Source organism: Crocuta crocuta, unplaced genomic scaffold, assembly GCF_008692635.1.
Source record: "Crocuta crocuta isolate KB4526 unplaced genomic scaffold, BGI_CrCroc_1.0 scaffold9, whole genome shotgun sequence".
NCBI classification, from domain to species: Eukaryota; Metazoa; Chordata; class Mammalia; order Carnivora; family Hyaenidae; genus Crocuta; species Crocuta crocuta.
The window spans coordinates 6,161,982-6,175,599 of NW_027551567.1; the positions used below are offsets into that span (position 1 = coordinate 6,161,982).

Genomic DNA, 13,618 nt, shown 5'->3' on the forward strand with positions numbered 1-13,618 from the left:
TCACATGAGAATGGTGATAATTGTATTTCCTGCTTCATGAGGTTGTGATAGGGATTGAGATAAAATTGTGAAACACTCATAAGTATGCTTGGCACATACTAAGCTCCATACTAATGGCTGTTAAATTAAAAAAAAAAAAAAAAAGGCTTGTCGTTGTCAGTGCAACCCAAGTATGCAACTGAGTAGCAACTTCACATTATAGTCCATTCAGGGCTTGGTGAGCCACTGAAATACCTGGGTATTTTTCTTTCTTTTACATGAATTGCTGCTCAGTGGGGCAACTCCCTGTTTTACTTTTTAAGTTGACTGTGAACCTAAATGCAGGACTAGAACTTCAGCCTTCTAGTATTATCTCTTGCCCAGATATAAAATGTGTCTCATGAAATATCTTCCCAGATTTGTACTTGCCACAGCTCTGAGAAATGTCCCCTCTATGTCTTTCTCCAGATAAGTAATACCAAGGAGGTGCAGGGACAGGGACAGAGCCTTGTTGTGCATTCTCTGTTCCCCTACTTTATCCTTAGGGATAGTATGAGACTTTACAAAACACTTCTGCAAAGGCAGGACACACTTTGGGCCATCCATAATGGGGAGCGGGGACCAGTGACTAAACTATTTGTATGTCCCTAGCTTTGGGAAGCCCCATTTGTAAAATGTAAATAGCAACAGCCACCTAGCTGTGAGAAGTAAACGAGACTGCGCACTAGGATGTACCATGGCAAGTCACTGCCACACTGAAAACATTAAAAGGTAAAAAATAAACATTCTCCAGAAGAGATCACATATTAGTCCACAAAGTCAGTCTCAACAAATACAAGATTGAAGTCATATCATGCACCTTTCTGACCACAACACTATGAAACTAGAAGTCAACCACAGAAAAAAAAAAATCTAGAAAGACCAAAAAATGGTTGTTAAATAACATTCTACCAAACAATAAATGAGTCGACCAGGAAATAAAAGAAGAAATATATAGCAATACAGGCCTCCCTTATGAGCAAGAAAAGTCTCAAATAAAAACCTAAGCTTACACCTACAGGAGATAGAAAATTAACAACAAATGAAGCCTAAAGCCACTAGAAGGAAGGAAATAATAAAGATTAAAGCAGAAATAAATGGTATAAAGACTAAGAAACAAAACAAAACAAAACAAAACCACCACCACCACAACAAAACAATAGAACAAATCAATTAAACCAGGAGCTGGTTCTTTGAAAACAACAACAACAACAACAACAAAATTGATAAACATCTATCCAGACTTACCAAGGAAAAATGAAAAAAACCCTCAAATAAATAAAACCACAAGTAAGAGAGAAAAAAATAATATCCAACACCACAGAAATACAAACAATTATAAGAGAATACTATGAAAACTATATGCCAACAAACTGGACAACCTAGAGGAAATGGACAATTTCCTAAAAATATACAAACTAACGAAACTGAACAGGAAGAAATAGAAAATTTGGACAGATTGATAAAAAAAACTCCCAACAAACAACAGTCCAGGACCACATAGCTTTATAGCTGAATTCTACCCCACATTTAAAGAAGAGTTAATACCTGTTCTTCTCAAACTATTCCATAAACCAGAAAAGGAAAGAAAACCTCCAAAATCATTTTATGAAGTCAACATTACCCTGATACCAAAGCCTGATAAAGAAAACACACAAAAAGAGAACTATAGGCCAATATTTCTGATGAACATAGATACAAAAGTCCTCAATAAAATACTAGCAAACCAAATCCAACAGTACCTTAAAAAAATAATTCACCCCAATCAACTTGGATTTATTCCTGGGTTGCAAGGGTGGTTCATATTTGCAAATAACCAATGTGATACATCATATTAATAAAAGAAAGGATAAGAACTATATGATTATTTCAATAGATGTAGAAAAGCCCTTGACAAAATACAACATCCATTCATGATAAAAACTCTCACCACAGATTTAGAGGAAGCATACTTCAATAAAATAAAGGCCATATATAGCTAATATCATCCTAAATGAGGAAAAGGTGAGAGCTTTCCCTCTAAGATCAGGAACAAGACAGGGATGTCCACTTTCTCCACTTTTATTCAATATACTACTGGAAGTCCACCACAGCAATCAGACAACAAAAATAAATAAAAGGCATCTAAGTCAGCAAGGAAGAGGTAAAATTTGCACTCTTTGCAGATCACATGATACTATATAAAGAAAACCTGAAGACTCCACAAAAAAAAAACTACTAGAACTGATTAATGAATTCAATAAAGTTGCAAGATACAAAAGCAAGTACAGGAATATGTTGCATTTATATACACTAATAATGAAGCAGCAGAAAAAGAAATTAAGAAAGCCATCCCATTTATGACTGCACCAAAAACAATAAGATACCTAGGAATAAACCTAACCAAAGAGGTGCAAGACCATACTCTGAAAACTATAAAACACGATGAAAGAAATTAAAGATGACAAAAGAAACGAAGAGACATTCCTTGCTATGGATTGGAAGAACCAACATTGTTAAAATGTCTACACTACCCAAAACAATCTATACATTTAAGGCAATCCCTATCAAAATACCAACAGCATTTTTCAAAGAACTAGAATAAAAATCCTAAAAATTGTATGGAACCACAGATCTCAAATAGCCAAAGCAATCTTGAAAAAGAAATGCAAATCTGGAGGCATCACACTTCTAGACTTAAATTATATTACAAAGCCATTCTAATCAAAACAGATGGTACTGAAACAAAAATAGACACATAGATCAATAGAACAGAATAGAAATCCCAGAAATGAATCCATAATTATATGATCAATTAATCTTCAACAAAGCAGGAAAGAGTATCCAATGGAAAAAAGACAGGCTCTTCAACAAATGGTGTTGGGAAAATTGGACAGAGACATGCAGAAGAATGAACCTGGCCTATTCTCTTTCACCATATACAAAAATAAACTCAAAATGAATTAAAGACTAAATGTGAGACCTGAAACCATAAAATCATTGAAGAAATCACAGACAGTCATTTCTCTGACATTGGCTGTAGTAACTTTTTCTAGATAAGTCTCCTGAGGCAAGGGAAACAATACCAAAAATGAACTATTGGGACTATGTCAAAAGAAAAGGCTTCTGCACAGCAAAGGAAACAATCAACAAAAGTAAAAGGCAACCTACAGAATGGGAAAAGATATTTGCAAATGACATATCCAATAAAGAATTAGTACCCAAAATATATGAAGAACTTACAAAACTCAACACCCAAACAACAAATAATCCAATTTAAAAATGGGCAGAAGACATGAATAGATATTTTTGCAAAGAAGACACACACATGGCCAACAGACACATGAAAAGATGTTCAACATCACTGATCATCAGGGACATGCAAATCAAAACTACAATGAGATACCACCTCACACCTGTCAGAATGACTAAAATCAACATCACAAGAAACAAGCCAGGTTTTGCAGAGGATGTGGGCATAGAGGAGTCCTCTTGTACTATTGGTGGGAATGCAAACTGGTGCAGCCACTCTGGAAAACAGTATGGAGTTCCCTCAAGAAGTTAAAAAGAGAACTACCCTACAATCTAGCAATTTTCACTACTACTATAAAATTTCATTTTGTCCAATGAATGCAAAAATCCTAATTCAAAAGGGATACATGAACCCCAATGTTTATAGCAGCATTATCTACAATAGCCAAATTATGGAGCCCAAGTGTCCATTGATTGATGGATGGATAAAGAAGATGTAGTATATAAACACAATGGAATATTACTCAGCCATAAAAAAGAATGAAATCTTGCCATTTTCAATGACGTGGATGGAACTAGAGTATTAGGCTAAGCAAAATAAGTCAATCAGGGAAAGAAAAATACCATATAATTTCACTCATGTGTAGAATGTAAGAAGCAAAACAAATGAGCAAAGGGGGAAAAAGAGAACCAAATCAAGAAACAGACTCTTAACTATAGAGAACTAATGGTTACCAGAAGAGAGACAGGTGGGGGGAATGGGTGAAATAGGTGATGGGGATTGAGGAAGGCACTTGTGATGAGCACCAGGTGTTGTATGGACATGTTGAATCATTATATTGTACACCTGAAACTAATGTTACACTGTATGTTAACTAGCTGGAATTTAAATAAAAACTCTAAANACTAGAGAGTATTAGGCTAAGCAAAATAAGTCAATCAGGGAAAGAAAAATACCATATAATTTCACTCATGTGTAGAATGTAAGAAGCAAAACAAATGAGCAAAGGGGGAAAAAGAGAACCAAATCAAGAAACAGACTCTTAACTATAGAGAACTAATGGTTACCAGAAGAGAGACAGGTGGGGGGAATGGGTGAAATAGGTGATGGGGATTGAGGAAGGCACTTGTGATGAGCACCAGGTGTTGTATGGACATGTTGAATCATTATATTGTACACCTGAAACTAATGTTACACTGTATGTTAACTAGCTGGAATTTAAATAAAAACTCTAAAAAAATAAATGAAAGTTCAAAAATAAAGGATTCATAGAGGAATTCTGATTGGCATGATATCAGGCCTAGAGAATTGGGGAAGATGAAGGCTACATTTTCCAAAATGTGCAGATGATATAATTTGCAAAGCAAAACCCCACCAGGAGTGGAGTGGGGGCAGCCAGGGATAGGTATGTACACCTCTGCTGAGGCAGCAGGATGAACACAGAATAATATACATACACAGTTCACAAAACAATATTCCCCCTTGCACATACAATGCACTTGATGCTTTCTCTTCTATTTAATTTCATGTTCTAAAAAATTGCTGATGGTGGGGCGCCTGGGTGGCTCAGTTGGTTAAGCATCCAACTCTTGATTTGGGCTCAGGTCATGATCTCACGTTTCATGGGATTGAGTCCCCTGTCAGGCTCCGTGCTGAGGGCACAGAGCCTGCTTAGGACTTTCTTTCTCCCCCATTCTCTCTCCCTCTCTCTCAAATAAATAAATTAAATAAACTTTTTTTAAATAATTTATTTATTTCTGAAAGAGAGAGAGAGAGGCAGCGTGAGCAGGGGAGGGTCAGAGAGAGAGGGAGATACAGACTCTGAAGCAGGCTCCAGGCTCTGAGCTGTCAGCACAGAGCCCGACGCGGGGCTCGAACCCACAAACTGTGAGGTCATGACCTGAGCTGAAGTTGGACGCTTAACCGACTGAGCCACCCAGGCGCCCCTAAAATAAACTTAAAAAAAAATGTTAATGCAACTCACTACATTCATATCATTACCCTATATGAGTTATAACCCACATTTGAAAAACAACGGGATATGGCATGCCCCCATCTACAACCAGGTAAGTCTCTAGAAAAAAGAAATAGTTTGGCATAAATTGTCTTTGCAAATCCTTTCCTAGGTAGTCTTGAGCTTTCTCCCTTAAAAATTTGTTATGGAATGCTGCCAGGATTCAATGTACCCCTCTTTCAAAAAGTCTGGTTGGGGTTCTCCTCTACCAAGCCAGCTTAAGGGTGATTGTGAATGCTTTCACTGCTCTAGGATGCCTGTCATTTGGGCCTTGAGCAATCCAGCCCAGTCTTAGGTTTCAAGATCTCTTAAACGGGTCTCACTTATTTGCTCCCAGAAAGAAGTAAACTGGGAGCAACTCGAGCAACTCTGCCTTCTGCACCTGCTGATGCCCTGTCGTCTTCCATGAACATTGGATGTTCAGAGCATAACCCCTTGAGGTGGGCATTCCAGCCCATGGTGGCCTCTCCCACCCTGAACCCAGGCCACTTGCCTGCCTGTGTTCTTGGTAAGGCACCTCTTGCTATGTACCTAAGGGGCGCTAGTCTCACAGTCCTAGTTTCCAGACCTCTACTGCCACTACTAACTGGAGGATTCGGTTGGAAAACTTGTATCTCAACCTAAGTATTTTTCACGGGCAAACTGGAAATACTATCATGTACCTTTGGGGTTTTCATGAGGATTTATAGATGGAAGTTAGCTTGGACAATATCCCCCAAACCCCCTTTGCTTTCAGGACACCATTAAATGTTTCCTTTTGTCATGAGATTAAATCCAGAGCAAAAGCTGGGATTCCTCCAGACTTCTAAACTGCTTAGGAACCACAAAGCCTCCAAACAACTTTTCAATGAGACAACCTTTTGTCTTCCTCAATTAATTATGCAGCAAGGACGCAAAAGGAAGAAAAATGAAACCGGCGTGTCCCTCTCATCAGTAAAATGACCTGCCGGCGGGCTCCGTAGCGCAAACAAAATGAATTAACGGTCAAGCCAGGGTTGATGCCGAGAACCCTGCCCACTGCCGGCGTGCACCCCGGGCCAGCGGACAGTGCGTTTCCCCTGGATGCGTAGGGTCCCCCGCGCCCACAAGGCTCTTCGTTGTAGGGCACAGAGGTGGCAGGCAGACCAGGGCGTGGAAAGTTTTCTCACGGGCGGGAGAAGGTGTTCCACGGCCTTCGCAGCGGAGCGGAACCCAAGCCGAAGCCCCAGCCCCGAACGCCACCGCTCCCAGCCTTTTCGGACGGGACGCTCCCATCAGCGGCTGCGAGGAAGGTTTTAAACTTGGGTGTTCTCCTCGGGGTCTCACTCTTCTCCTGCGCACCCTCAAGCCCCAGTTTTCCCCTTCCCACTCCCATCCTCCCAAACATCCCCCAACTAAAATCCACCCCCAAACGCCACGGAGCCCGACTGCCTGCCGTCTCTCGAGCCTCCGGCACCCAGTGCCTCGGCTCTGCGCGGCCCTGGGAGCCCCGTCCCGCCCGCGGTTACCGGCTGGCGCTCCCCGGACCGCGGGCACCGCTCCTCCGAGGTGCGTGAGCTTCGCCACCGTCGCCACCTCCTCCCGCGGCCCCGGGCTTGGAGAGTCGCTCTGGCGCGGCGGTGNGATGCCGAGGCCCGGAGGAGGCGAGCTTTGCCGAACCCTGCCCTTCGCTGTCTGGCTAAGAGCTTTCCGCCAAGAAAGGGGAAAGGGATCCGAGAATTCTTTACCCTCCCCAGCTCTGCACGGAGTCCCTCAGGCCGATTTTAACTAATGAGCTGGAGAGGGGCAGCAGGAACGAGATTTATGAGAAATCCTCAGCGTTGGATTCAAGTTCAGTGAGGCCGGGGTCCTCTAGCAGGAGCTACTAAAATTACCTCAATTTCAGTTCCTCCTCTTGCTTCCAGGTACGGGTGCCAACGGACAGCCTAAATGTCCCCCAAACGGGGCGTCAAAAGGATAGGACTGGACCGAGAGTGGTTTCAAGTTAACAGAGGTGGCTCACTCCTCCCTTCCAGTAAATCTTTACTGACTCCGTGTTCCATGCCAGACACTGATCTGGGCTCTGTGGATACTACCTCCTGGAGCTAGTATTCTAGTAAAGACACACTCAGTAAACATCAATAAGTAAAATGGGTAGTGTGCGCAATAGCAGTAAATGCGGCCGAGAAAGAAGAACTCGGGGAGGGGATAAAGAATGTTGATGGCTGTGGTCCGAGGCGGCCCCAACGTGAAGGTGGCTCTTGAGTATGTGAGCGATGAACCGTGGGAATCTACCCCAAAAACCAAGAGCACACTTTACACATTGCATGTTAGCCAATTTGACAATAAATTGTATTTTAAAATATTAAGAAAACAAAAAGAACTGAGATAAGAGAGCGAGTCCTGCTGGCATCTGGGAGAAAGCCCTTGCTGCATTCCTCGCACTGAGATGTTCTTTATTGTGGGAGGCACTTTCTTTACTGCTCACAGGCGCCCTATCAGGCAGTATTATTACCGTTTTACAAATGAGGAAACTGTAGTTTAGGGAGGTTAAATGAATTGTCTGAGGTCACAGATTATAGTAAATGGAGGAGCTTGCCTTCAAACTCAGGAAGACTGCTGCCCCAGAACCATGGTTTAACCAGAACCACAGGGCAGTGGGGAAAATGCAACATTAGCAGCACGCATGCAGGCTGGCGGAGGTGGGAGGTGGGATTCTGACATCTCTCAGTGTCAGAAAAAGATTCCTGATATCACTGACTTTTTTTTTAAAAAAAAAAAAAGCTAGTTCCATTATTACATGTCATATGAAACATCTTGCAAACCATCTTTACTGCTGTATGTATAATCTTCACTCTCATCCTCGAGCAGTTTAATTCTCAATGCCATAATCTGACCATCTGCGATGAGATTCATTAGTTCTTCCCTAACTTTGTGCACTGCTCCTGTTTATGCAGATGCAATCTATCGCCCATGCAGTGGAGCCTGCACGGCACTTCAGCTGGGCTGAGTGAGGACATCAGAGAGCAGAGCCGTGGAACCGAACTGCGGGCGCTGAGAGGCAACAGCGCAAGCCAGCCAGCCTCTGCTTTAGCAGTCAGAATCTGATGGCTGCTTTGGGGCAGCGTGCCAATGGCTCGTGAGGCAGAGAGCAGGGGCACATAGCACTAGGTGGCAAAGGCCACTGCTGCATCTAGTGAGAGCAACACTGTCAATAGGATGGTCGAGCTCCTGTTTCCCTCCTAGGTGTGTCTGCCCTCCCACGGCTGCATCCATTCCCTTCTCCTCTCCCCCAGTGCCAGCAACATCTTCCTACCTGTCCTTCGAGGTCCACCTTAAATGCCATTTATTTCCAGAAGCCTGAGGTAAATTCTTTCGCCCCATTCTGGAATCTGAAAACGGGGATTTAGGAGTTACTGCTCCAAGGTCATAATATGAATCATTGCCTGATCCAGGATTTAAATCCAGGACTGACTCCAAAGTGCATGCTCTTCACCACAGGCTCACGCTGCTCCTTCTTCAGTCATTCATCCAAGCATACATTCATTGAGCTTTCCATCAATATCTGTATTTACTGTCTCTGCTCTGCACTAGGCATTGTCAAAGTAGCGATGATTAAAATACAGTTCTTGGAGAATTGGATAAAGGTGGCCCAAATGTAGAAACTTCCAGTTATAAGATGAATAGGCTCTAGGGATGGAATGTACGACATGATGACTGTGCTGTCGAGTTCACAGAAACGTTGCCATGAGAGTAGATCCTAAGGGTTCTTATCACAAGGAAAATTTTTTTCTGCTTTTGCTTGTTCTTTTTATTGTATCCATAGGAGAGGATGGATGGTAACTAAACTTACTGCAGTAATCACTACAATACATGCGAGTCAAACCATCATGGTGGTTTATATATACAGTGATTATGCCATTACTTAACTTACACAGTGATGTATGACATTTACATCTCAATAAAACTGGAGAAACAAACAGAGTTGTTGCCCTCAAACCTGCTTGCAATATACTAGAAGGAACAAATTAGGAAATACTCAGACTTCAGTGTTATAAAGCTTATAAAAGAGATGCATAGAGGTCCTAAAGGGACACTGTTTTAGCTTTGATCATGACAATAAGGATTCACTGAGAAGATAGAATATAATTTTAATTTTGAAGGATATGGTTTGTTATAATGATAATGAAGAAAGCATATGGTAGACGAAGTAAAGAACATATGCAAAAATATGGAAGCATGGAAAAATAATGTACATTCCAGGAATGACTGAAGTGATTCGGAGGGGGGTGCAACATGGTGAGAACAGTACTGAGAAGAAGCTGGAAAGATAAGCACAGCCAAACCACAAGGGGTCCCTGGATCAGCTTCATGGAGTCCATTACGCTCCTAAAATGTACAAAATCACGGATGTCTATGAATATGAACTTTCCAGGGAAGAGGTTTAATAGCTTTAGTCAAATTATCAAAGGGTTTGACTGACCCAGGGCCAGGAAGTGGCCTGCTACCCAATCTACAGAACACAGGAAACCCCCAAGGGATTGCAATGTCAGGATCGGGGGTGGGCACAAGACTCATCCCACCAAATCACCTCCAAACATGGAGTGCACTGCCAGCTCTAGGCAAGGATGGCTGACCCCTGATCCTCCAGCACCTGCATTGAGATCTCCTCTGAGGGCAGAAGGAAGGCAGAACTGGGCAGCCAACATACCAGAAGGAGGAAGCTGACAGCTGAGAACATTTACCAGACAGTAGGACCACAGGGAACCAAGAGTGTAAACCATCGGTGCATTGCCGCACCAGACTTGTGTTCTTACCACACCTTCCTTATGGAAGTGCTAACCCCCAATACCTCAGAATATGACTGTATTTGGAGATACAGCCTTTAAAGAACTGATTAAGGTCAAATGAGGTCAAATGAATGGGCCTTAATCCTATCTGACTCGTGTCCTTATAAGAAGAAGAGGTTAACACAGAGACTTGTGTACACAAAAAGATCACCCTGGGGAGAGACACCAAGAGGGAGGCCTTAGAGGAAATTAACCCTGCTAGCACCTTGATCTTGGACTGTCAGTCTCCAAAACAATGAAACAATAAATTTCTGGTGTTTAAGCCATCAAGTCTGTGATATTTTGTTATAGCAGCCCTAGACAACTAATAGATTTTCAAAAGATAAATTCAAATTCAAAGATGAAAGTTTTAAGAAATTCAATATGGTTGGCCACAGAGCTTTAAGTCTCAAAGGGGGCCTTCTTAAGCATGGAATGCCATTCTGCTACACTGCCACATTCCCCTGAAGTCAGGTCTTAGAAATAAGGGAGAGACAATCTGCAGAAACTTGGGATCTGGGAGTGGAGAGATGTGGCTAAAGCAGTGGGAATGGATGAGACTGCCTCCCAGAAACACGAAGTGAAAAGAGAAGAGAAGAGAAAGAGTTAATATCATAAACACGGAACACAAACAAACCTGGAAGGAAGAGAGAGAAAGAGCAATCAGAGAAATAGGAGATGAACAAGAGAAGGTGGAGCCATATGGAGAAATGGGCATGTGTCAAAGGCCCAAGGTTAGGTGAACTAGAGAACTAGAGCCCATTGGTCTTTGCACAGAGGTCATGTGATGGAAACTGAGGTCAGATTACTGTTGGTTAAAGAGTAAGGATGGCGGGATTACAGGCGACTCTGCTAAAGTGGCTGGGGAGGGGCTGGCGGTGGGACTGCTGGGCACCTCTGTGCAGGCATCTGAAGGCCAAGGGGTCCAGGAGACTGATATCCAGCCCCACATTCTGTCACCTCCATCAGCCTTCAGGTCAATGGAAGGTCTTCTAGCAGAGGTACCAAATTGCCTAGTCTTGAATAACAAAGCTGGAGCTAGAGCTTTTCTTGTTTGTCTATCTATTCTTGGGGCCCCTTCTCTTGCTCCATGAGAACAGACACTGTTCTGTCCCCACCAGGGACTAGCTCCAGCACTTGGTACACAGGTAGCATAGTAACATATGCTGAATAAATTAATGGGATGCAGAGTCAAGTGACAAGTTGTTTGTTTTGGTCTGTCTTCATTTATTTGTTTCAGATGAAAAAGTCTTAAACATGCTTATAGATTGAAAGCAAGGGCCCAGAAGGAAGAGAGGAGTTGAGAAAGAATTGATAACATAAGATTCTAGAGAATAGAGTAAGAAAATAAATCAACATAAATACTAGAGGCAAACATTTTTTATCTGAATCATCCTTTGGGAAATTCATTTATTCATTGATGGTGACTACCTTGCTTTATCCTGGACCCTACCAGGGAACGCTTGGGTGACTTAGTTAAGCATTTGACTCTTGATTTCAGCTCAGGTCATGATCTCAGTTTGTGAGTTCAAGCCCCACATGGGGCTCCACACTGACAATGCAGTCTCTCCTCCTTTCCCAGTCCCAACCCCTGCTCAAGTTCATGCTCTCTCTCAAAATAAATAAACAAACTTAAAAAAATTATACCCTGGACCCTACTAGGGATGGAGAACTTCTAGGAAGGGGGAGTGAATACAAAAGAAAGTGAAAGAACTATTCCCTTCCAGCTATTCTGGATGACCCCATCTAGTTAAGAAATTTCTCATGGAAAAAGATAAACAATGATCAAACACAGCAAGGATGATCCCAAGTGTCTGAGTAATAAATAACGATTCAGAAACAGAATGAATAGAGAGAAAACCTGGATGCATTAGGAAAATCTACTGTACAGAAGGAGAGGAGATAGGGAAAAAGAAGCAGAGAAGAAATAAAGGAAGGTGGATTCTGACATGACCTCCTGGTAATGGGCTGGCTGGCAGCTTTCAGCATCTGGAAGGCGGGGGCTCAGTGTTGCCCCAGGGCCTGTGACAGCTCCATTTATTTTCCAGTGAACCAGGATCCATGCCAATGGGCCCAGCCAGGAAGTAGTAAAAATCCAGACCTGTCTCAGAGAACGACACATCCCTAATAGCTAATGTGTCTGGGTGAGGCAAATTTGGCAGGGTTTCAGAGAGTCCAATAACATGGCAAGGACGCCCTAAAGGAAATGATGAGAAGGAAAAATAGACATTGTTCTCATATACTGAAGTATTATAACAGTTAACTCTCTGACTTGTTTTCTTCAAAGAATAGGGTAATCCATCATCTACCCATATCAAAGCCAAAATCACACACACAACGCATACACAGACAGAGGTACTCCACCATGCAACGTTCTCCAAGGGAGCAGCAAGTACAGCTCACTTCAATGACATAGTTGTTCAATTAAATTTCAGAAAAGAGATAGAATGGTGNATAGACATTGTTCTCATATACTGAAGTATATAACAGTTAACTCTCTGACTTGATTGTTTTCTTCAAAGAATAGGGTAATCCATCATCTACCCATATCAAAGCCAAAATCACACACACAACGCATACACAGACAGAGGTACTCCGCCATGCAACGTTCTCCAAGGGAGCAGCAAGTACAGCTCACTTCAATGACATAGTTGTTCAATTAAATTTCAGAAAAGAGATAGAATGGTGAGTGTTTAGAAATCCTGAGGCTTCTAAGATGTGAGCAGTTCAGGCTGCCGTTGGTCATGTTCTAATCATGAATCTCTCCCAAGTCATTAATAGCGATAGCTCTCCACCTAATTTCCTAGATGATTCGAGAATTGTCATCTTTTTCTTATTCTGCATAAACTGTATCTCATTGCCATCTCTTGGCTCTATACTGTTGTCCTTTTTAAATTAGTACAATTAGTCCTGAGCATATGTAAACTGCTCTCCCTTGCCAACTGTTTCCTTTTATTCCATGGAGCAAGGACACCAGGGCACGCCATACGCCTGCATGTGCACAAACAGGGCCCCTCCTCATGGTATTCTTCCCATTCCTTCCCTTCCAGTGCTAGCACATTTGCTTGGAGCCTTCCTCTTGCTGCCTATTGTTCCTCTGGAACTACACAGACTTCCGCCTGCGGAGTGTGGGACCAAGCAGACAAAACATCTAATGTATTTTCGTTCATGTTTGGCACTCAGTCAGGAAGATGGAGCTCCGAGCCTCTCTGAAATGTCAACCTGCATACATTCTACACCACCAGAGAGAGACACTGTGCACCAGGGAGAGAGCGTAGCCTCGTGGTGGTGACTTGTAGCCTCAGGCTCTAATACTCCCATATTTCTTTTTCTCAAAATCAAATTGTGCATTTTGGAGTGAATTCCTGGTGGCTTCTTATGTGTTTACTATCACAGTAATGGCAAAGCTTCAGTTTATTGGCTCTGGGCTCACTGACTCACGGACAACAAATGGAAAAAAAGAGGCTAGTTTGTTCTGGCTCCTTGCTTCCTATTATTCCTTAAATTATGTCACAGCCAGTATTAGGGATGCAGAAATTATCCCAGAATGGAAAACCATATCTCTAG

The 13,618-nt window shown here is 42.4% G+C and overlaps 1 protein-coding gene across 1 annotated transcript in view; it reads right to left on the minus strand.

The window, feature by feature from the left end:
• MRAP2 (melanocortin 2 receptor accessory protein 2) overlaps window positions 1-6,825 on the minus strand; it is a 51,616-nt gene extending 44,791 nt beyond the window's left edge. The window contains exon 1 of the mRNA XM_077750293.1: window positions 6,752-6,825. The gene's annotated coding sequence lies outside the window, so the exon portion shown is untranslated. The remainder of the gene's footprint in view (window positions 1-6,751) is intronic.
• Window positions 6,826-13,618: the final 6,793 nt, after the last annotated feature.